The sequence below is a fragment of the Vulpes vulpes genome, chromosome 7 (genome assembly GCF_048418805.1).
Source record: "Vulpes vulpes isolate BD-2025 chromosome 7, VulVul3, whole genome shotgun sequence".
Lineage (NCBI taxonomy): Eukaryota > Metazoa > Chordata > Mammalia > Carnivora > Canidae > Vulpes > Vulpes vulpes.
In genome coordinates this window covers 18,962,659-18,985,927 of record NC_132786.1, presented here as the reverse complement: position 1 = coordinate 18,985,927, position 23,269 = coordinate 18,962,659, and the positions used below count along the sequence as shown (strand labels likewise).

General features: G+C 46.2%; 6 non-coding genes across 6 annotated transcripts; 4 read left to right on the top strand and 2 right to left on the bottom strand.

Moving 5' to 3' along the window:
• Positions 1-3,782: 3,782 nt before the first annotated feature.
• TRNAC-GCA (transfer RNA cysteine (anticodon GCA)) lies at positions 3,783-3,854 on the bottom strand. The gene has a single exon. It is a non-coding gene; the product is annotated as a tRNA-Cys (tRNA).
• Positions 3,855-7,132: 3,278 nt separating this feature from the next.
• TRNAC-GCA (transfer RNA cysteine (anticodon GCA)) lies at positions 7,133-7,204 on the top strand. Its single transcript has one exon. It is a non-coding gene; the product is annotated as a tRNA-Cys (tRNA).
• Positions 7,205-11,079: 3,875 nt separating this feature from the next.
• Positions 11,080-11,151, top strand: TRNAC-GCA (transfer RNA cysteine (anticodon GCA)). Its single transcript has one exon. It is a non-coding gene; the product is annotated as a tRNA-Cys (tRNA).
• Positions 11,152-14,684: 3,533 nt separating this feature from the next.
• Positions 14,685-14,756, top strand: TRNAC-GCA (transfer RNA cysteine (anticodon GCA)). The gene has a single exon. It is a non-coding gene; the product is annotated as a tRNA-Cys (tRNA).
• Positions 14,757-19,408: 4,652 nt separating this feature from the next.
• TRNAC-GCA (transfer RNA cysteine (anticodon GCA)) lies at positions 19,409-19,482 on the top strand. The gene has a single exon. It is a non-coding gene; the product is annotated as a tRNA-Cys (tRNA).
• A 3,278-nt stretch (positions 19,483-22,760) lies between these two features.
• Positions 22,761-22,832, bottom strand: TRNAC-GCA (transfer RNA cysteine (anticodon GCA)). Its single transcript has one exon. It is a non-coding gene; the product is annotated as a tRNA-Cys (tRNA).
• Positions 22,833-23,269: the final 437 nt, after the last annotated feature.

Below are 23,269 nucleotides of genomic sequence, written 5' to 3'. Positions count from 1 at the left end.
TTTTTTAATTCTCAATAATTCAGATGGGTTTGGAGCAAATCAATAATCAGTGGTTTCATTTTCATCATATTTGGCTTTTGGCTCCCTGGCTATTCTGTGAATTGATTTTTGGTGAATTAGCCAGCTACAGTTTTCCCAAATAAATTGGCTAGTTTCCTTTTATAGATAAATGGTGCTGTCCACTGCTCCATGTGAAAATGGCTGCAATTTTAAAATATTTTCTATTTTTCATTATTTCTTTTTCTACTCATGAGGTTATTTAAAAGTACTTTTTAGTTTCAAAATGTATGGGTCCTTTTTAGAGGTATCTTTTTGTTATTGAGTTTTACCTTGTACTAAGAGGATGTGGTATATAATGTCGCTTTTTGTTTAGGATTTTCTGAGACTTGCTTTGTAATCAAGTATGTAATAAATGTTTGAAACTTTGCTTTGAAAGAGCATGTGTATTCTAATGTTGGTTGTAGGGATCTAGTTAGGTCTATTAAATCAAATTTATTGATTGTGTTATTTGTGTCCTCTCCATCTTATCATTTTATGCCTTTTGATGTATCAGTTACTAAGAAAGATGTATTAAAATCTATTAATGTTGTGGATTTGTCCATTTCTTCCTGTATTTCTGACAATTTTTGCCTTATATATTTTGACACTGTGAATACAAGTACAGAATTGTATTTTTCTGAGAAAGTTCATTTTATTATTATAAAGTTACAGTCTTTGCCCTAGGAATACCTTTAATCTATAATTCATTTTATCTGATATCAATATAGCTAAACTAACTTTATTTTGGTCAGTATTCATTTGGTGTATATTTTCCCAACTTTTCACTTTCAAACTTTTTATTTATGTTTCAGGAGAGCATTTTCTAAGACCATATAGCTAGAGTTTGTTGTTGAATCCAGAATGACAATTTCTGTCTCAATTGGCAAATAGTCCAGTTGTATTTATTGTGATAAGTAATATATTTTTATTCATTTCTACCATCGTTTTTGTGCTTTCTATTTATTCTGATGTTTTCCTATGCCTTTCTTTCCACTCTTCTATTCGATTGATCACTTTTTCTTTATACACCTTTGAGGAATTCACCTTGATTCACATCTTTCTACTAATTTGAAAACTATTTAATTTAGTCTTCATTTTCTATATATCTAGGGATAGCTCTTTAAATTTTTACACACACATCTGATTTGATATAGTCTAACAATAATTAGTATTTCCACCCTCTTTCCACACAAAAGAAGGATTTTAAGGTATTAGTTCAATCACATCATTCCCCTGTCTTCTGTGTAATTGTTCTCTATGGTTAAATATTATTTTTAAGCCCTCTTCAGCTCCTTTTTTTTTTTGTCTTGTATAATTGGTGCTGTTTGGATTTACCAATGTGCTCACTAGTATCTTTGTTCACTGTTTTTCCTCTTGCCTCTTTCCCCTTCCTTTTGGGTTCAGTGTTCTTCTTTTGGAATTACAAGTTTTAAAGGTTCTTCCAGCAAGGATATCTTAGAAGTAAATTATTTCAGCTATATTTCTGTCACTTTTGACTGATAGTTGAACTGAGTAGAGGATTCTAACATGGTCTTTCACTCAGAATACTTTATTCCATTGTCCACCAACCATCATTGCTTCTGTTGAAAAGTCTGCTGTCATTCTAATTATGCCATCATTGTACCTGATTTGTCTTTTCTATTTAGCTGTTTTTAAGATCATCCCTTTGGATACGCCTGGGTGGCTCAGCTGTTGAGTGTCTGCCTTTGGCTCAGGATGTGATCCCAGGGTCCAGGGATCGAGTCCTGCATCAGGCTCCCTGCAGGGAGCCTGCTTCTCCTTCTGCCTGTGTCTCTGCCTCTCTCTGTGTCTCTCATGAATAAATAAATAAACTCTTAATAAGAAAGATCAGCCCTTTGGTTATGGTATTATGAAGACACTGCAATGGGCCTAGGTGTGGCTTTATCTCTTTTGGGATTCATTCCTTAAATCCAAGGTCTTTGTGCAAGCCTGGAAATTTCTCAGCTATTATATATTTTAATATTGCTTCTCCCTTGTTATGTTTTATACTTGTAGAATTCATATTTGACATTTATCAGAACTCTATTCTAGTCTTAGCCACTCTTTTTTGTTTTGCTTTTTTTTTTTAGACATTTGCATTTCATTCCTGGAATTTTTAAAAGATTTATATTCTATTTCATTTACAAATCTCTCATCTTTCTGTCTAATCTGCTATTATACTATTAATTTCAGTGATTGTATTTTTCATTTTATATGTATCTGCTTCATATTTTTGAAAGTCATATATTCTCATACATTCAATTTCCTATGACTTTAATAATTTTGACCACACTTACTTCATAGTATCTATATGGTAATTCTCCTGTCTGACATTCTTTATTTTGTCTGGTGGTCTTCACTCATGGTTGGCTGATTCCTTGTTTACTTTATTATTTTGAATTGTGAACCCACTTTAAGACAGGTTTCATCCATGGGAATTCTGTGTGGCCTGACTTGCAGATGTGCCTTTCAGAGTTTGTGTCTGCTTCTCCTTGTACTTCACAATCATTGTTAGGCTGGGCACACTTTTTATGTCAACTTTTAGCTTGGGGAATTTCTGAACCATGCAGGTAGCATAAACTCAAAGTTCTAACAAGTATAGATCTGTGGTTATGAATTTTCAGGGGAGATTCCCTTCCTCCCTGAGAAGAGAAAGACCTCTTGTCTGTTTGTGCTGGTATTTTACTAGCCCACCCTTCTTCTAATGGTGTGGCTCTCTGGGAGTATGACTTTACTTGCAAGAGGGGTGTTTCAGATCTAGACCTAATCTGGATACACATGGCTCTTAAAACTCAACACCTCAGCTGTCCCATCATAACCACAGGCATTCTTGGGGTTAAGACTTTAGTTCATTCCCCAATCAAGATATCCTTTATTGTCATGAGAGCTCAACTATACCTGTGATTGGATATTTGTTTGACAGCATTTGATAAAGTGATATTTTATCTTTCACTTCTGGGTGTTTTGAGGTAGAAGGAGTTTTAGATTATCTAATCTAACAGAATTCTGTAACAGAAATCTTTTTATTTTAAAATGGCCCTCTCTTTTGTCTAGCAATCCTTATCATACACTTGACCATTTCTTCATTTGACTGTTTTGCCCACCACAGACAGTTCTTGCCCAACTATGTCTTTCCTGTATCTGGCATTGAGTGGGAATCAAAAATGTCTTGAGTGAATGGATGATTCTAGATAAACAGGTGGATGTCAGCCACTGCTTTGATGTCAGTAAGCATTGTGGGGATGGAGTAGGGGCCAAAGAGCCCATCCATGCCTCTTTGGGGGAAGATGGATTAGGAACAGTGGTGTGCTAGAGCTGGTTCGCACCAGAGAGTCACTTGTTAGCATATCTTCTTCATCCCATGTTCGAAGATCTTATGTTTGTAGCTTGAAATTGGTCATGGTGAGATTATTTGTACCATGAAACTGGAAAACACTAAAAATAAAAAATACCCTCCACCAAGAGCTGGTTGTTAAATATTTACCAGCATACCACTGATGTAGAACAATAAAAACATGTAGAAAAAGTACACCTATGTAGAACAAGACCCATGGTAAGTGAAATATGAAGTCAAAGTTGGAGGATCTATCACTGTGGGGCTGTGGTGCTCAGCGACAGGGTTTTAAGGTACCCTTGACTTTTTTTTTTCCAGATTTGGGAAGTCTCAATATCCCCAGGCTCAGTATTAGGGAAAGGAGCTGAATCTTTAGTACCAGCTTCCCTGAACAAAAGTGGGAAATGGCAGGGGGCACCTGGATTTGAACCAGGGACCTCTTGATCTGCAGTCAAATGCTCTACCCCTGAGCTATACCCCCTGATGTAGGTGTGGGCCTAAGTAATACCTTTAACATGTGCAGCCACACCCAACACCTATAAATTTTTGTCATAAATGTTCATTGGCTGGGCCTCCTGGAAGCTGCCAAGACTACCTCACCACAATTTTACCTCTCTGATGCAAAACGAGCAAAAGCCTCCCCTCCCTGTAGCTGCCTCCCTGCTTTTTTCTAGAAGAGCACTGATCCCAACATTTAAAGCTGGAAGGGTCATCAGAGTCACTAGTCTGTGCCATTCACAGCGAACATCTGAATGCAGATATTCAGGATTACTAGCCTTCTACCACACAAAGCCCTCTATTGATAGGATCAGTACCTAAATCCACTCTTTCTGACTTTATTGAACCAATGATTCTCTTAACTTCTTCGCATTCCTGTCTTCCATCAGTCAAAAAATGTAAAGGCCCCACAATTGGAGCCATCTGAATAGATTTATACAAACCTGAAGACCAGCAGAGGGACTAGAATGCAGCCTTCTAGAGCATGAATATGCCACACAGCTCAAAGACCACAAGGGGAAAGCTAATGGAGGACACCAGGATTTGACTTGGTGCATGGACTACATTGGGCCAGTCTCAGATTTTTGTACTTAGGAATCATCTCAGGAGCTTGTCAAACATGCAGATATGATCTGGGGTTAGGAACAAACTCCTTATGGAAAGTCAGGAGACCCCCCCCTTGAGAAACACTGTCTGCAGATCCATCATGGCTTTCTTTTGTACCACTGGCAGAAAGACTCAGGTACTGAAACACCCAAGAAAGGAATGAGTTCGGAATTGGAGCACCCCCTCCAGGATCAACCAGGATTAAAACCAAAGACGATGGTCAAACTGCTTGTCATCTGAACTCTGCCCTAGATCAGTGTTTCTTAATTTTAAGGTGCCTCAGAATCATTTGGAGGGCTTATTAAAACTAAGATGGCTGGGCTCCACCCCTAAAAGTTTGTAAGGACAAGGTCTCAAGTAATCCTGATGTTGCTGGTGTGGGGCCTCACCTTGAGAAGCACCACTCTAGACCTCTACACATCTGCAGCCACAGCCAGGGCACCTGTTCACCGGTGCCTCTTCTGCATGGTCACCAGGCACTGATGCCTTCACTCCACCAAAGACAGTGTCCTGAGGTCCCTCTCCCCTTTCTTCTAGTGCCTACCTGGGACCACTGGGATGCTCTCAGTTGTTGGTTAGCCATCTTCTCACTTTGCCATTTAGGAAACCAACACCCAAGAAGCCTTCTACCCCTCCCCAATATGGGGAGAACTTGTTCAAGCAAGTAAAGCCAGAGATGCACCTGTTCTGTTTGGAGCAGCCCAGTGTGAGTTCAAAAGCTGAATTCATCTCAGAAAAGTCAGGCTTGAGGGGATTGGTTGTAGAATTATTCCTATTTACAAATGAAATAGAAGGCGAGAAGGTATCCTTGGCCCCACAAAGGAAAGTATCCAGGTTAGAACATGGAAATGTGGAGTTCTCCAGAGATGCATCCGAACATCCTTGTCCTTGGAGATTTCCTTAACAGAAATTTGCTTTTATTCTTAACTTGCTGTTTTGTTTTGTTTTTAAGCCATGAATTGTGAGGGAGACAGATAATTAACAAAAATCTGTATTACTATAATGCAGGTCGTAATGGGGACTGCGAGGAAAACAAAGCAGAGCAAGGGGATAGAAATGACAGGGTGCAATTTAGACAGAGCCACCAGAGGAGGCCTAACTGATGAGTTGATGGCAAGCAGAGAGCCCTGAGTGCAGGGAAGAAGCACCAGACGGCTCTGAAGTGGCACCCTTAGAGGAACACTGAAGATCAGTGTGGCTGGAGGCAAAAAGGGAAGGAGTTAGGGGAGGAAGCAGCCAGGGCCAGCTCCTGTAGATCCTGTAGGCTGCAGCATGGACTGAGATTTTGCTCTCAGGGGAGCAAGACTACCAAGCAGATCGGGAAACGTTTCCTGACTCACGTCTGAAATACACATAGGGGAAAACCTGTCAGGAGAGTATGATAACAGGTCAGGTGGGCCTGGACCGAAAGTCATGGTAGTGGGCCACGGGAACTGCTCAGATGCACACACGTCTGACACCAAAGCCGACAGGACTTGCTGCTGGCTTTGGATGCAAAAGATAGAGGTGACCTGGCAGGTATTTGGCCTGAGTTACTAGGAGAATCATACCGCTTAGGTGGGCAATGCAGGTGGAGTGGGGAGCTGGCCTGGGGGGAGAACTAATAATTCTCTTTCTCCCATATTCTGTTTGAAAGGCCTAGTAGATCTCTGAATGAAGATATCAAGTATGAGGTCCTGGCTCAGAGAGGAGGCTGCAGGGCTCACTGGAGGGTCCGTCATCCATGGGCATTTCAAGTCTCTTCCCCACACGATTCGGCTGTGGATTTAATGAGATTCTGCTTTCTGATCTTGTACATCTGAAATGTCCTTTCTTTGCCCTTATGCTTAAATATTATTTTCCCTGGGTTCAGAATTCTAGGTTGGAAGTTGTTTTTCTTCATATGTAAAAAAATACTTATTTGATAATAATAGAAAATATCAATAAAGACAACTTTATTATTCAATTATTCATATCACCAAAGCATCAAAAGTTTTTTAATTTCAAAATGCCATGGTTCAAGGGTCTGCACAGCAGAAAGGTTATGTACATCAGTGCTTAATACTTTGAATTATAATTCTCAACTACAACTTATTTTTTTAAATAACACAGTAAAGGAAGGAATTACATGATTTAGAAAATATGCATTTTAAACAATCCTGAATAACTATGACTATCCTGGGTTTAATGTGAGAATATTTAGGTCAACACACAATGCAAACAATACATTTGAGGCTCTGGGGATTTGAGATATACTTTGAGTTTTTTACTTTGGGGAAAAATGTGTGTGTCTATGTGAGGTTCCTACTAAAATATAAATCTGCCTGTTAGATCGCTTTAATTTTACATTATATGGGGTTTTTTTACTTAAATATACAATTTTAAAAATAAGAATGTTTTCCTGATAATAAAGCAACAAAGATGGTATGGACCACCGGACAAGATGGATGAATAACTAATTGCGCATAGAAACAAAACAAAACAAAACAAAACAAAACAAAACAAAACCAGCCCAGCTGAAACATAGCCTGTAGAGGAGTCGGTAGAGGAGGCTGATGACCAGAAGCATGCAGTTCTGCAGATTTCCTGAGAATGAATGGCAGTTAGTGTACTGGAGGACACTGGGGTATTGCAACATTAGTGAAAAGAAGCAAGTTAGGAAGCTCTAGTGGCTGTGGGGGTGTAGCTCAGGGGCAGAGCATTTGACTGCAGATCAACAGGTCCCCGGTTCAAGTCCGGGTGCCCCCTGTCGGTTTTCTTTCCTGGTCATTCTGAATAACCTGAGTGATTTCACTCCGTCTATTATTAGGTGGGTTTTAAAGTTGGGCTGGCTCCCTCTTGAAGGGCTCCGCGGACAGAAAGTGCGAGAGGGTGGAAAGGCCACCTTCGGCCTCAGGAAAAAAATTGCTTGTTAAGAATTGGAGGTTTTGTCGTGACCCTCTGACCTGACCCTCTGACCGGCGAGCGTGTTTGGGGAGTTCCCTTCACTAGGGAGGGAGCGGCAGTTAGGGGTGCGTGCGGGAGCCGCGCGGCGGCGCTGCGCGTGAGCACCCGCCCTTGGTCTCAGCCCCCACCCGCTGGGCACTCTGTTGCTGGAGGTGGGAAGGGGGGAGGGCATTTGTATTGTAAAACCGAGGCGCCCTCTCTCTCCCCTTCCTCCAGCAGCCCCCCCAACCCCCGCTGCGCCGCTAGGTTGAGAAGCTGCCAGGTGCAGACGGAGGCCTAGAAGGAAAGGGTCTCCGCCCCACCCCAAGTGTCAGGCAAGCCCACGGAAGACGATTCTGGATACTGCTGCGGGGGGCGGGGGGAACAGCGCTCAGGCTCCTAGGGGGGTCGTTGGAACATAGGTCAGGTGGTCTCGGAAACATCATCCATTGAGCCCTCACATGCTGTCATTACAAATACGTATGTTTGTAGACTTTGTTTCTTAGAGCAGTTTAAGGTTTACACTACCCAGAGCAGAAAATACATCCCCTATTCCCTCTTACCTAGTCCAGCCCCCACCCACAGGTTTCCAGTCCTTAAAATCTTGCAGGTGTGGTACATTTGTTAAAATTGATGGACGAATATCTATACATTATCATTAACTGATACCTATAGTTTACATCAACGTTCCTACTGTTTTATGGGTTTTGACAAATGCATGACGTCATGTATCCACAATTACCTAGCTTCATAGGGATAGTCCCACTGTTCTAAAAATTCCATCTGTTATTCCTAGTCATTCCTCTTCCCTCCCGCCAACCCCTGGCAAACACCAATCTTTCACTGACCCTAGTTTTGCCTTCCCCAGAATGTCACAGTTAGAAGCATACTATATGTAGCCTTTCAGGATCAATGTTTCACTTAGCTATAGGCATTTCAGGTCCCTCCATATCGTTTTGTGGCCTGATAGCTCATTTCTTTTTGTGGCTGAAAAATATTCCATGGTATGGACCTGCCATCTTCATTTAGACTTGTTGGCATTCCAGATAACCACATCTTTCTGCAAGAAGGGAGGAGAGAAATTAAGAGTACACTAATTTTGACGAGCACTGAGTAACAAATGAAAGTGCTGAATCCCTACACTGTACACCAGAAACTAATATAATGCTGTATGTTGACTACATTGGAATTTCAAAGAAGAAGAAGAAGAAGGAAGAAGAGGAGGAGGAGGAGGAGGAGGAAGAAGAAGAAGAAGAAAAGAAGAAGAAGAAGAAGAAGAAGAAGAAGAAGAAGAAGAAGAAGAAGAAGAAGAAGAAAGAAGAAGAAGAAGAAGAAGAAGAAGAAGAAGAAGAAGAAGAAGAAGAAGAAGAAGAAGAAGAAGAAAAGATAGAGGAGGATGAGGAAGTGGGGGAGGAGGAGAAAGAGGGGGATGAGAAGAAGGAAAAGATGAAAAAGAAGAGGAGGAGGAGGAGGAGGAGGAAGAGAAGAGGCAGATTAGGCCTTTGCCACAAAACCCCCAGTCCCTGGCAAGGCTATACAATTTCCCCCAGTCCTTATTCTGGCTTTGATCCACAGTTATCTCCGTACTGGTGGTAGGCATATGCTACTATCTTTCTTGCACCTTCAACATTTTAAATTCCTTTCCACTGGGGGGGCGGGGTATCCACCACTGTGCATGGCTGGTGGAAACCAGGACCTACCTCCACTACAACAGGCAAAAGTAGCAAACTTTGCCTTCCCACCAACCTCAGCCGTGCCCTAAGCTTCGCCAATCACATGCACAGGTTAAGACTCGGAACATGGCACAAGGTACACACAGGCAGGAAGAGGCTGGAATCTACTCCAGGGGAGCCAGAGCTCTGGCATGGACAGTCGGGCTGATGGCTGCACCCTGTGCAGTGGGGGCATTACCAGCCCCCTCAGCCAGGAATCTGTTTGGGGGCAAATGATTCTGACCCGGTTGCCCTTTAATTCTGCCCATTTTCAGAGTATACCTCCTGAGGGTTCTGAGATCTTTGTCATTGTCCCGGCATTTCCTTATTTGCTTCAATTAGCCACTGTCTGTTACTATTACTGGGACAGAATGCTGGCTGTGTGAAAGTTAATCCTAGAAGGCAGGTGCGGGAAGTGAGGGGACCATGGCATTGGTATCTGGCCTTGTTGGGGTGAAAACTGGGAGCATCTGGACAGTTATTCAGGATTTGGAACCTGGCTGTCATTGACATACCGTGACCAAGCAGGAAAGTTGAATATTGCCTGGGTCCCCTGGAATGAAGTACCCAGTGAGGGCCAAGCCCTGCTCTAGTAAGTTACCACAGAACACCAGGAAGCAACCTACAGGAGAGTGGCTAATTCTGTTGGCATTGGGACTCAGACAAAGAAAATGAAGCTCAAATATGTAAAGGCTCTCCTCTAGTCAGCGCTGAGTGCAGACAGCCTTGTCTCTTACCTCTGAATCACTGAAAAAGCCTCCAAGCAAAAGCAGGGTGTGATCTTACAATGCCAGTTAAATGCACAGCATCCTTGTGCCATGCGTGAAAGATAGGACACTAATCAGCAAAAAGTGGGATCATCCCACCCACTTAGCACTTTCTCAGTGGACTCAGAAACAAAGGTGAAAACATCAGGCATGGAGGCTAGAACCAGCTCCGGCAGATGGATTTCACCTCACCTGGGGAACCTAGCCAGGCCGGGCAAAGGGCCCCCACATTCCAGTTACATCCTCTAAGGAAAGGATGGTGTTGTGTAGGTGGCTAGTAACCAGCAAGGGAGCAGGTGGATTGTGGTAGAAATATCATGGATGGGCACTGCTTTATTCTCACCAGAATACTGATTTTGAGTTTACGTTGTGTTTTTGAGGTAAAACATGTTACCTGTGTAGCACAGTAATGATAGATGTGAGCTGCAGAGCGATGAGAAAAGGATCTCCACTCGTCTACTCTATCTTCCATCTCACAGTTCAGTGTCCTCTGTGGTCTCTGGAAGGTGAATCTGGCCAGTCTCTGATGCCATGTAACATACCCCTTAGGTGATGCACTGATGCCTTTTAGGAAGGACTGATGTGTGTTCCCAGTATATGAATGGAGGTCTGCAAGCAGGGAGGGTGGGAGGGTGGGGGGGCCTGCGGGGCCTGGGCTCTCCTGCTGGGCAGCAGAAGAAAGAGATCTCTGATCATGAAGCAGGGACCCGGGGGCCCCCAAACAGCAGCCTTCAGGCCTGCCCTAGCTTCCCCCCTTGTGCGGTGGAAGGATTCAGGGGCTCCTGCTTTTCTGGGGTTGTCTCTCGGAGGTCACATGCGCCCCTAGGGGACTGTCCCAAGAGGGGACGGGTTTTGGAGCCAGGGGAAGAAGTGCGGAACAGGCCGGAGTGCCAGCAGGGGTGAGGCTGGGGAGGATGGCCAGAGCAGACGGAGGAGGGAGGATGGAGGAGGGAGGGGAGGAAGGATGGGGCGGGTCAGCAGAGCCTGGTGCCTCCTGCAGCTCAGGTGTGGCTGGAGCGGAAAGCGCCTATCAGAGGAGCGAGGGGTCTCTGAGGGAAGGAGAAGGCGGCCTCGTGGGAACAGGGTGGCCTCTGGTGAGTCTGGAGGGCCCGCCGGTGTCACAGGCCTGCTAGCAACGAGGAGAACGTCCGAGGTGCTGTGGAATGCCTGGGTGTGGCGTCACGGTGAAGTAATGTACAGAGCACCCGACCTAGCGTCAGGGGGTATAGCTCAGGGGCAGAGCATTTGACTGCAGATCAAGAGGTCCCCGGTTCAAATCCGGGTGCCCCCTGCTGGAGCTTTGCTTTATTGCCGAACACAGAGGATGGCTTCTCAGATACCCCATTCTCTTGAATGTCATCAGGTGCCCTCCCCGCCGCTTTTCCCCACACCGTGGCGTCTCGGGTGTCTTTTCTCCCCGGCAAATTGAAGTTTGGTAGGTCTACCTATTAGCTGCGATCAATTCACCCCTCGGTTTCCATTCACCTCTCAGTTTCCGTTGCCTTTGCTTCGTGACTTCCGTTTCTCCCCCAGACGTGTGCTCTGCACCCCCTTGCTCTGGGCTAGGCCATAGGTATCAGTCTGGACCGACCCGGAGACAAAACCCACACAGTAACGTAAGTGGGAAGTTTAATATAACGAAATATTGTGTTATGAAAAGAGAGTAACTACATAGGTGCAAAGGAAACTCCAGTTATCCCGGGGGAGAGGGACTCAAAGGACAAATCTGGAAAGGGGACCCCTCTACAAAGCTGGGATTAGACCGGGTGGGGGGGGGGGTGCGGGGAGGTTTGGTTGCAGCCCACTCGCCAGGTTGCCGCAGCCTGCCCTGTTCACCCTCCCAGGGCGAGCGAACCTCTTGGGCACAGGAGAGCCGCTTGGAAGTGTGAGGTCTGGAGCGCGCAGCATCTGCACCCGGAGGGCTCGGGGACTAAACCTCGGAGCCGCAGATGCAAGCGGGGTTGGCCTGCGCACGCAGGTGGCAGTTGCTTACGGGGAGTTGGGTCCGTGGTGGCCTGCCCGGCTGTGGATGGAAGATCGCCATGGAACTTCATTCTCTGGGTGCCTGGTGGGCCCTCACACACCCACACCTCTGACCAGCCATGCAGCAGAGACCAAGGGGAAGGAAAAAAAAACCCACCAACAACAACACTTGGCAGAAATTAGGGAGACAATCCCCTTTTCTCCTGCGACATCCCTCTACTGACAGCTGCGCCCTCTACTGACAGCTGCGCCCTCTACTGACAGCTGTTATTATTGCGCTCACTTGCAGGAGAAACGCTTGTAGAAGCCGGTCCCTCACTGCAGCGCGAGTGTGGGAGCACAAGCGTCAAAAAAAAAAAAAAAAAAAAAGAAAGAAAAAGAAAAAGATAACTGGTACATCGTGTGGTTTGCTTTGGCCAATATGTTAGCAAGTGTGTGCAGGCAGGACCTTGAGATCAACTTGCAAGGTTGGGTTTGTGCTCTGGCGCTTCGGCTTACGGGGAGATGGGTTTATCCTGTGAGCTGCTGCCGCTTCAGCCTGGGCCCCAGGATAGACACACATGGCCTAACCTTAAGCCCAACTTAAGGAGCCAAGGCTGGCTGGACCCGCAGCTTGAGGTGGACATACCCAGACAAGCCCAGCCTAGATCGACTGATTCACATTCAATATTCTGACCCATGGGCATGAGAATAAATGCTTATTGTTGTGTGTCACCAGTTTGGGGTGGCTTGTTTTGCAACATATGGTACATTAGACTGGCAAATGCTAAATTTGACATACAGAAGGGGGCTACTGCTAAAACAAATGGGTGAAGTACCTGGCATGTCTTCTCAATGAAGCAATGGGTGGCAAGGGAACTCTTAAAATCACCTGGGGAAATGGAAAACTATTATTGAGGGCTGAGAAGTCAGAGGCTCATGATAACCTGGAAGGCAGAAAATACACTTGAACTTGTGGAATTAGGGGTAGGATATTTCAAGGAAAAATAGTTAGGGTGTGAGCTATTTTGGTTCAGGCTGTTTTTAATAAGGTGCTACAAAAAAATTGAGGTCAGAAGAGAACTTATTGATTTGCAGTCAGAATTTTGAGGCAATCTAGATAGCTCAGAATTGCATAGTCGGATCAAGCTTAACGAACTCATAGTCTAAATGCACTTTATCAAGAGCATTGAAAAATTAAACGGGTGCCCAGTACATCCTCTCAGTCGGACAAAAATATTCCTAGAAAGACTAAGTCGTGCCCAAATAGTTATAATTGAGCCGGAGGGAGAGCATATGTCAAAAAGAATTATGATTGTGGCTTCTGGCACATGGAGTCAAATAAATACAAAACCCACAGGTTGCTTGAGAAAGCTGTACTGACAAGAGTGTTACTAGCCTGGACAAAAAGACATGGAGACAGGGAAGTAAAAGGACCTGGCTTCCAGCATATTCTACAGGGGGGAAGCAAACTGAGAAGAATGCTCAACAACCAGAAAGGGCATATTTTCCAATGATCTCTTGAGAAATTGCAGAGAAGGATGAAGGAAAAGGAAGACTTCTCAGAGGGTCGGACCACAAGTCATGCAGTACCATGGACAGGGAGCTCTCCTGAGGTAGCAGAACCAGAGCCTAATCATACTGAGTTTTGGGAGTAGTTTGTTATACAATATTATTGTGAAAAGGCTGTCAAATTCTAAAATTGGGATCCAGCAGGGGGCTCTGGCTGGAACCCAAGGTAGCAGAGTGCACGGCCACTTTTGCCTAGCAATTTCTGTGAGCTAATTTCTATGACTGTGTGTGCTTCCTATCATGATCAGTTTTTGGATGCAAATTGTGTATTACACTAAGTCTGTTTCTGTGCCATCATTGGATTTTGGGTGTGTGCGCGGCAGATCATTTGTTTTTTAAGTTTATAGTTCTCCTGATCAAAAGAAGCCTCCCCTGGATCTAATGTAGATCATAAGATCCCAGACTTTGACTGCAGGAGGCTTTGGGGGCCTTGGGATCAAGCTGAGTAGATTATGCATGTGGAAGTAATTATGACCAAGAGGGCAGATCACAGTAGATTAAAATGTTGGCCTCAGTTGTGTGCTTATTCTGTGTACGTCCTTCGCCATGAGGCTTTTCAGATGCTGCCGTTAGAAGTGGGATAGATTTCCCTGACCCTGATTTAGGGCTGGGTCCTGAGAGTTGCTTTCACTGATGGGATGCTAGCAAATGTGATACAAGCAGAGGTTTGAAACCTGCTTGCATAGTTGGTCTTGACTTTTTTTTTTTTTTCATTTCTGCCTTTGCCATGAGAAAAGTTGCCCTGCAAGCTGCTGCTCCTCCAACTTGGACCTGAGAATAAACAGACTTGGAGCAAACCTAAGCCTAACTCACATAAAGAATCCAAGCACAGATGGACCTTCAGCTTGAAGCAGGGCCACCAGGTCACACCCAGACTAGACCCACTGATTGCCACCCATGTTGCTGACATAGGAACATGAAAATACATGTTTATTGTTGCATGCATCCAGATTTGGGGAGGATTTGTTATGAAACATTATTGTAGATGTAGCTAATCCAGGCAGGATTCTTAGACTTCCTCTTCCTTCCCCCTCCTACAGGTAGTGAGCAAGGAGCGGGGAGGAGATTGCAGTTTATCCAAGGAGTTCAGGTTGTAGCTACAGGGTAGAAAAGTGCTATTAGACAAGGGAGGGTCTCTTGGGGAACGGAAGGGTAATCTCCAGCCAGTTTGTGGTGGGCTTGCCAAGTTCATAGGTAGACCAAGAGAGAATAGAACATACAGTATGCTATAGAATGCTTGGATGCAGCAACACAGGTGAACTATGCTAAGGAGGAGCCTGACTCCAGCAAGGGGGTATAGCTCAGGGGTAGAGCATTTGACTGCAGATCAAGAGGTCCCCGGTTCAAATCCGGGTGCCCCCTACAGATGGCTTAACTTATTGCCAAATGCAAACAGAGGTCTCATTTAGGATCCTGCTCTTTGTAAAGTCACCTACATCACCACCCTCCTTGAATGTTGTGTCAGTTTTCTCAAGTGACTTCTGGGCTGTGGGGCATGTCATGGTGCTGTTGCCAATGATGTGTGTGTAGCAGAAGTTCCTTAGCTCCTCATTAAAGTTTACATTATGATCAGCGGTTACTCAGCCTGTCTGCACCAGAATTACTTAAAAACAGATAAGCCCTAGGAATTATGATGTCGTAGAACTGAGGAGGTACCTGGGAACTTGTGTTTTGGGGAGGCACACCCCCTGCCCCCCCCCCCCCCCCCGCTAACTTTGACTATAACATCCAGTGATTCCAAGTGGCTGGAAAATTATTTTGGAATTTACACTATATAATTTTAAACAACATTCTGGTGCCAAACATCAATGACTTTTCAGGTTAGTGCCTTCAGCCCAGGACTGAGGGAATGTAAGAGGTAAGGTGTAGGCACAGACAGCAGCCAGGGGTGCAGAGGTAAGAGAATGAGGACAAGGTAAGGAAGGTGTGGGCATGGTAGCGTGGTGACAGATGGCAGTGGCACAGTACTGCTAGGTGTGGTGACAGGCATAGCTGATAACTCGACTCTGCATTAAAATCAGAATTGAAACATGCCAATTAGACAAGCCTGAGAAAAGCGTTTGACTGATAACCTAGAGGTCCCCGATTGTAATTCAGATGTGTTCTTTTTCCCTCCCAATTTTGAACCCTCTTTCCATCTTTTGAGGATCCCCAATTACGTGAGCCCTGGCAGAAGAAATGGTTCTCCTTGCAGCTGCAGAAGCCAAAATTAAAGGCTATTTTCTCCCTTTTGCCTCCTAGCACTTCTGGACCAACAGGTGCTCCTGACTCACACTACACTCAGATCAAGTGACACAGATTCTAGTGTTGGCAGAGCCCAGGCATCGTCCAGCAGCTCCCTAGCTGGTCCGAGAGCCTAGCTGGCTGCATCCCCTTGGATCGCCCCTGTCTCGAGAACCTGAGTCTCCAACTTCCCTGCAGTGCTCCGGGCTGGCTCCCTGCCACCTGGACAATGATTGTCTCACCTTTTTGCATAGACAGAACCAGTTCCTATTTCTGTAACCATGTGCCTATGCTGATACAACATTTGGAACTGGTTGCAGGCCAAAGACCTCAAAGAAAGTGCGGTGGATGTAAGATTGCTTTTCTGACCTACTCAGGATTGAAGACAGTGGAAATCCAGTTGATTCTTCAGGGCTGAAAAATCAGAGAACCTATGGGCCCTCAGTGGTAAATGGGCTGATTAATTGACCACCTAGATTCAGTTGACCAATGGATCAGAGGCTCATTCATCTGGTAGGCATCTAATGGCTTTTTGTAGCTGACGTCTCTTCTGATTGGTTAGTATCCGTGCTGCCGCGATGACTAAATATTTTGAGTACCACTCCCGAAATAAAGCTCCCCCTGGAGGACAAAACCTTCAGGGACCAGCTGTTGTGACAAAACAGGATCTAGGCCCAAGCCAAAGATAAAAACTCCCCCCACTCTACTGAGTGATTGAGATCCTGAAAAACAAAGAGAAGATCATCCAATCGTGATCCTGGTTGGGTTCACAGTTTCACCCACTTCCTGGATGAATTGCCACTTCAATGAAGCTTCACAGGATGTCAGGGCATTTCCTCAAATTTGACAAGCAAATTGCTACATCTTGCTTTCACTTTGGCCTCTATTGGGACCTTTCCCGTTACCCAGGTAATGGTGCCAGGATAGCAAAATACTCAGGTACAAAGGATCTCCCTGAAAGGTGAGGTAGTGAGAGGGGTGGGTACTTGCTGTCAAGTTCTACCTACGTGTATGTATGTTTTTATGCTGTTTTTATATTTTATAATCCCCAAAGCTTTTCTCTAATATTTAGCTCGTGGGCACATGGGTGCACGAATCCATACACACACACTTGGCTGTCTCCCCATTTGAATGTATGTGATGCCCTGGCCTTTCTGCTTTCTATTCAACAGTGAACTGAGCTTTGGAATAAGAGATACAGCTCTGTTGCTTAGTTCAAAGGGATATTTAGCAGATGCCTCAGCAACAGATAAAGAACAGGAAAACACTGAACTCCCAAAGTTCCCATTCTCCCATATGTTCAGATGTGACAACAACCATTTCCATGGTCAAGCACAGTAGCCCTTCCTATATATTTGCTGATGCAATGTTTCAATAAAAACAGGTGTTGTGGACATCTAGGAATTTTTTTGGCTTCACAACACCCATTTCCCTTCCTAAAAAGTCCCAGTTTTCCTTGGATGTGGGCTAGCAGAACTAGAATCTAGGGTCTTCTATACCGAGGAAGTAGCCATGCCCTGGTACTAGCTATCTCATGTTGATGCTCTCCTTAGGATTCAAGCCATGGGCAAGAGATAAAGCACCTAGAATGGCTGGTTCTGGATGGTGTAGATGCAGTTCCCTGACCATTCTGGCCTCTTGCCATGAGTCTCTGAGGCCGACATGGCTATGCCTTTTCCAAGGGTTATTTTCTGCTTCCTAGCAATTCTATGGTGTATTTCCAATCAGTTCTTTTCTTAAATTAAAAAGGCAGTTTGCTGAAAAATACCAAATGGTACAAATGCCTTCACATTCTTCTTGCTTTCTAGCATTTGGAATGCAACGTGATGCAATGCTTGGACTGGCCCAGTGGATGAGGGACAGAAGCTTTATGAGAAAAATCCATCTGGTTCTAAAGAAATGCAAAAACTGTCCCAAATAATAAAGCCATTGGTGGCACCAAAATGAGGCCAGAGATCCTGAATCTGGATGTCTCTGTGTTATGAGATCACCAGCCTGGATACTGAGCCCTTGGGACAGCATCATCAGGAGGAAAACAGGTGAGGTTGGGGGATCCCGGACGGTTGGGACCAGTCTCCACTGATCCATTTTTAATCTGTTGAAATCTGTCTCTTTTCAGATAAAAGCATATCTTTTTTAAGTGACTCCGACAATTAGAATTGTTGGTTTTTTTTTTTTTAAACAAAACTAACCTGTGTGGAGAAAAGCAAATAGGTCATTTCAGAGATAGTATGTTTATAATTTGCATATCATTTCTTACAATGATAGAACTACTCTGGTCACAGTCCAGGAGATGGCCTGAGACTCAGAGGCCTGAGTCTGGTGCTCCAATAGCCAGTCCTTGTATTTGGTCCCAAGTCATCCAGCTGTGCTGAGCTGATGGTGTAGGGCCAACATGGCACCATGACCTCTCCAGTGAGGGACCTTCCTTTAAAACCAAGGAGTAAAAAAATAAAAATAATAAAAAATAATAAATAAATAAATAAATAAATAAATAAATAAAATAAAACCAAGGAGTAGGCAATGAGAAGAGCAGAGGGAACAGAATAGACAATGTAAGGCAGCCCTGGGAACCCTGCTGTGCAGAGGGTGATCATCAGGGTGGGACTAGAAGGAGTGGGCAGTTGAAGTAGGAGCAGAGTGGGAGGGAAGGAAAGAGGGAAGATTCCAGCTCTCAACGATGATTGGTGCCCCCCATAGAGACGGAGGAGGTGCAGAGCTGTGGGCAAGTAAGATCTCTAGAAGTCTCTGGAGGACAGAGCAAGTTCAGAGTCAGATAGGGGTCTGTCCAGATGAGGTTAGTCAGCCAGTTCCTCCTAGTTCAGTAGAGATGAGAAGGTACTATGCATGATGGCTGCGCAGGCACAACCACACAGGGGATGCGGTGCTCAGTGGAACACGCAACAGATGTTGGTGTTGGTGTTGACACTTAACGGGGACAGAGTTCAGGGCAAGGGCATCTGACCCCATGTCATGTAGTGCCTGGTTCAAGTCGATGTGTCACCTGTTGGCCCTTCCTCTTGTTCTGACCACACGTTTGCAATCACCCTGTCTGGGTCTGTGCTCCAATGGCCATGAACCTCTCTTTCCTACCTCACCACTTCTCCATACATTGCACCTTCTCTCAGGTTCTATCTTCCATCCAGCACATGGAACAATGAAACATAAAGGGCGAAAAGAAAGGTGAAGGGGGGAGGTCATCTCCCGCCCAGGTTAGCGCAGAGATGCCTTTAATCATAAATGTAGATTCAAGTCATAACTTGGTCACTAAACCAGGCATGTTTTATTTGGGCCTGATTTTAATGACGGTCTCTCCCCCTCCCCCCGATCTATACCAGGTAGGACAAGCCACAAAGTAAATGGGAAGCTCCAAAATCATCAGGAACTTGTGAGGAACTCCACTTGTCCCTTGCTTCCTTCCCAGAGAGTCTGGTGTAGGGGTTCCCAGGTGAGGCCCAACAACATCTACTTTTCCTAGCCCTACTTCCCCGACCCTAGCCTCAGAGGGTCTGTTGAGCAGCTAATTCTGAGTCCTGCTCTTCTAGGTGAGTCTGGAGGATGTCCTAGCTGCAAACCTCAACATTTTTAAGGCTAATGCCTCCAGCCAGGGGCTGAGGGATGGAAGAGTGCTGGCTATAAGTAGAGGTAAGGGGCAGGGGTGGACAGACAGGTAGGGCACCTTTGCAGGGCTGTGGGGTAGCAGAGTATTACCGAGAACACCTCTGCAGGTGGAGGCGGTCAGGGTGTGGCTCCGCAGGATTAGAGTGCTTATTAGACACCTATGCATGAGTGGGGGTATAGCTCAGGGGTAGAGCATTTGACTGCAGATCAAAAGATCCCTGGTTCAAATCCAGAGGCGCCTCCTATTATGCCTGCTTTTATGCCCTATAACAGCTGTTGTGCCCCCAACATTGAAACTTCTACGATCACTAGGTGTTATACTATATGTTGGCAAATCGAACTTCAATTAAATAAATAAAAGAATGAATGAAACATAAAGAAAAAATATATATATATATACACACATACATATACATATAAAAGAAAGAAACAAATATGAAGAGAGAAGGGACGGACCAAGACCCCTGGGGTTCACCTCCTGCCTTTCTCACAGACTCAAGTGGGCTCCACCACCCACCCCCACCATGCTGGTCAGTCCCTCTCTAGTGGCTTCCAGTGGGTATTTGTGTTATTCTGTGGCCACCCAGCACCCGAACCCCACCCCAAAATAGTGAGTCTTGGTGAGAAAGCACAGCTCCGCAACCTGCTATACCAAACAGATGTGCAAAATGCTGCCACCCCCCCCTTCCCTCCCACTGCTGGCCTAGGTCCCAGCTCAGACTTTACAGAGTGCGCTTCCTTCCAGGACACAGAGCTCTGGCTCCTCAGCAGAGCTGGTGGTCCTTCCAGTGGTCTCTGGGGGCTACAGTGGTTCCTGCCCCACCTGCTAGTCTGTTGTAGCTTTGGCTGCGATTTCAGCCACTGGGGGTCCCTTTGAGCCTCACCCTCCCACCCTCCCTCCAGGACCATGGGCTCCTGCCAGCCTGCCAGCAACTGTCTAGTCTGATTCCATAGACAGAGGCATGTGCTGGGTTTGTACTTGTGTGGGTGACTCGTACTGGGACCCGGAGTAATTTGCAAGCAAGAGATCCTCAGAAAAATGCAGATGTGTGGGAACTGGGGGTTACCTGCCTGACCTAGTTGTACTGAAGTCAGTAAAAGTCCAGTTGGTCCTTCCTGGTTAGGAATCTAGCAGCCCAGGGTTAACAGAGGCAAAAACAGCCGAATAAAGTGTTGCTTGTACTTGGCTGAAATGAAGTGCCACTGGGAGCAAGGGACCCGTTGGCTGATTCCATCACACTGGGAATGACTGGATCAAAGGTCCAGCTTCTACATTCTCAGTCCTCGGAAGGACACGTGGGGCTCTGATGACCTCAATGAGAAAATCTGTTGAAGGCACCTCGTAGCATAGCAGAACCCCAAAGGCAAACCTGGATCTTGCAGGTGCTAAATTCATTTCAACTGGGAGCCTCCTTGGTCTCTTGCGTGAAACTTGGGGCATTTATCCGGGAAGAAGAGTACTCTCCAAATGGTAAAGGGGATTTATGAGAGGATATGGAGAAAACAATCCCAGCTCCAAGTGCTACCAATCCTCATGGGTTTCCTCTTACATCGGGGCTGATAGAACTGCTTGCAGAGGGTCCAGCACCCCTGGCCCCCACCCACCAAATGCAGAAGCTGCCCACTCACTGTGAGAACTGAAAATACCCAGGGGGTCCTCCTGGGCCACCAGGATATTTGTGCTACAGGCTTGGAATCCACATAGCCAATGGCTCCAAGAAGGGATAGTGTAGGGTCCCCTGCAGGGGAGGGGTGTGATCTGACTGTCCTAGGCAGTGGCTCCGCAACAAAGCAAGAGTCCCCATGCCAGTTCAGAAGGCTGTGGGGCTTTGGTACCCCAAACAGGCAGCCTTAGACCCAATCCCTGCCCCCTTAGATGTGCTGAGCCCAGACATAAGGCCTTCCAAGGCAGAAGGGGCTGCTCACTCAGAGGGTGGCTTCAGCCTTCCTGGCCAAATGCCTTCTCCCGGGCTCAGCCCCGGGATTTGGCCTTGAGATGAAGAAGCAACATCCAGCCAGTGGTTGAAGAGGTGAAGCTGAAGGAGCAGGGAGCAGGGGTGAGAACAAATGAGCCCAGAAGAGGTGGAGTGAAGAGGGATGGCGAAGGGAAGCATTAAAGTGTACCATCCAGGGACAGAAAGAGGAGTTGTTACTGGGCAGGCCAGAGGGGGCTTTAGGCATCAGATGAGGGGTCAGTGGGAAATGAGAGGGAGCTTATGATCAGGAGATGGTGAGTCAGCCAGAACAGGGGGCCGACAGGAATAAACAGAAACTACTGGGTCCTGGGGGGGTCCCTCCCTGGGGGAAGCCACAATCATGAAATGGTGTCAATAGGAAACAATTTGAAGTGAGCCCCTGGCTAAAGGGGGGAGGTCTGACTGCAGGTCAGGAGGTCTGAGGTTCAGATTCCCAGGCTGCTGTGAGCCTATCTTGTTTCATGCTGGATGTGAGGTGGACATCATTCAGATCATTATTTGGGAAGGCCTCGCTCATCTAGCCCAGTGCAGCCCTGGCTACAGGGAGGCAGAAGCAGCTGACAGCAGTGGGCCCCGTCATGTCTTGTCCCATGTTAGGGAAGTGGAAAGAGCCCAAGCCCAGCCATGTGGGATCTGGACCCAACCCTAGTATTAATCAGGTGTGTGTGTGTGTGCCTGGGCATGTCTCTTAATTATGACCTCTTTTCAAGCCTATAACATGGGCACCAAACTAAATTGGCAGTTTCCAATTCTGACTTTCCACAGGGATCGTCCCATGAGCTTGTTAAAAATAGAGTCCCCTGGCCCCATGCCCAACTGCTCTGATCTGGGCAGTCTGACCTGGAGTCTGTGAGCTGTATTTCCATGAAAGCACACTCTGCTGCTCTTACTGCCTCACACAGCAGGTGCAGTGATGGGCAGTCCAGCTGGGGACCCCCGGCCTTGGAGAAGTCCAGAGCCCTCCACTCGACACAGCCCTGGGGTAACACTGATGTCTCAGGCTGTGGCTGGCTGGTGGAGGCAGAGGATTGTGCAGAGGGGGATGGTGGACAGGAATGCCTCCTGCTTACAGCAGAGCAGGTCTCATGGACTGACTGGACCTGAGGGAGTAGGTCAGTGTCTGAAGGGGTTCTGGAATTAATTACAGAGGCCAGAAGTCTTCCTGTCAGAGTGAGATGAGCTTTTAAGGACAGATGCTCCTTACGGGTCCTTGTGCTCACTGATTTTTGGAATGCAACTCCAGCTTCCTTATGCTCACTGGAGCTCATGATTCTACACCAAAGGCAGAGAGAAAAGAGGTAGGAAAGGCCTGTCTTTCACAGTTTCACTCCTTGGGGTCAGTCCCACAGGGCCAATCAGAATTCCTCCCTGGGGGCATGGGTCTGTGAATCTGGAGCAGGCTAACCTCCCTGTGCTGGGCTCAGAAAGCTAAGCAGCGACCCTACTGCAGTGCCCCCTGCTGGCTCTGCTACTCCTGTATTACAGGGGACCCACCTGTGATCAAAAGTAAAGTTAAGAGAAAAAAAAAAAAAAGTAAAGTTAAGGAAGGGGGCACCCGGATTTGAACCGGGGACCTCTTGATCTGCAGTCAAATGCTCTACCCCTGAGCTATACCCCCTTAACTGGTATAGTGGAATAAATAACACCTTATATCTGTGTTGATACATCAGGGATCAGTTTTCCTGGTTGGAATGCCTTTGCCAGCTCTGCTTCTCTCAGCTCTGGCCATCCTCCTGCAGGAAACCAGCCGGTCCTCTCCATGCATCTCTACTATATGCACCTGGCTGAGGATACCCCTGGGCACCTTGTTAACCTCTATGGGCGGGGAGAGCTTTAAAATCATCCAGATCACTCTCTCTCCAGCAGTAACAGTTGTTGAGCATCCATGTCAGGCACCCTGGCATGGTGACATAACTGTGACCAGGTGGCAGCGCCTTCTCCTATGCTGAGAGAAGGTCCAGAGCCCATGTCCAAATGTTACTTAATCACATAGAAGGACGTTCAGTTGGTTAAGTATCTGCCTTCGGCTCAGGTCATGATCCCTGGGGTCCTGGG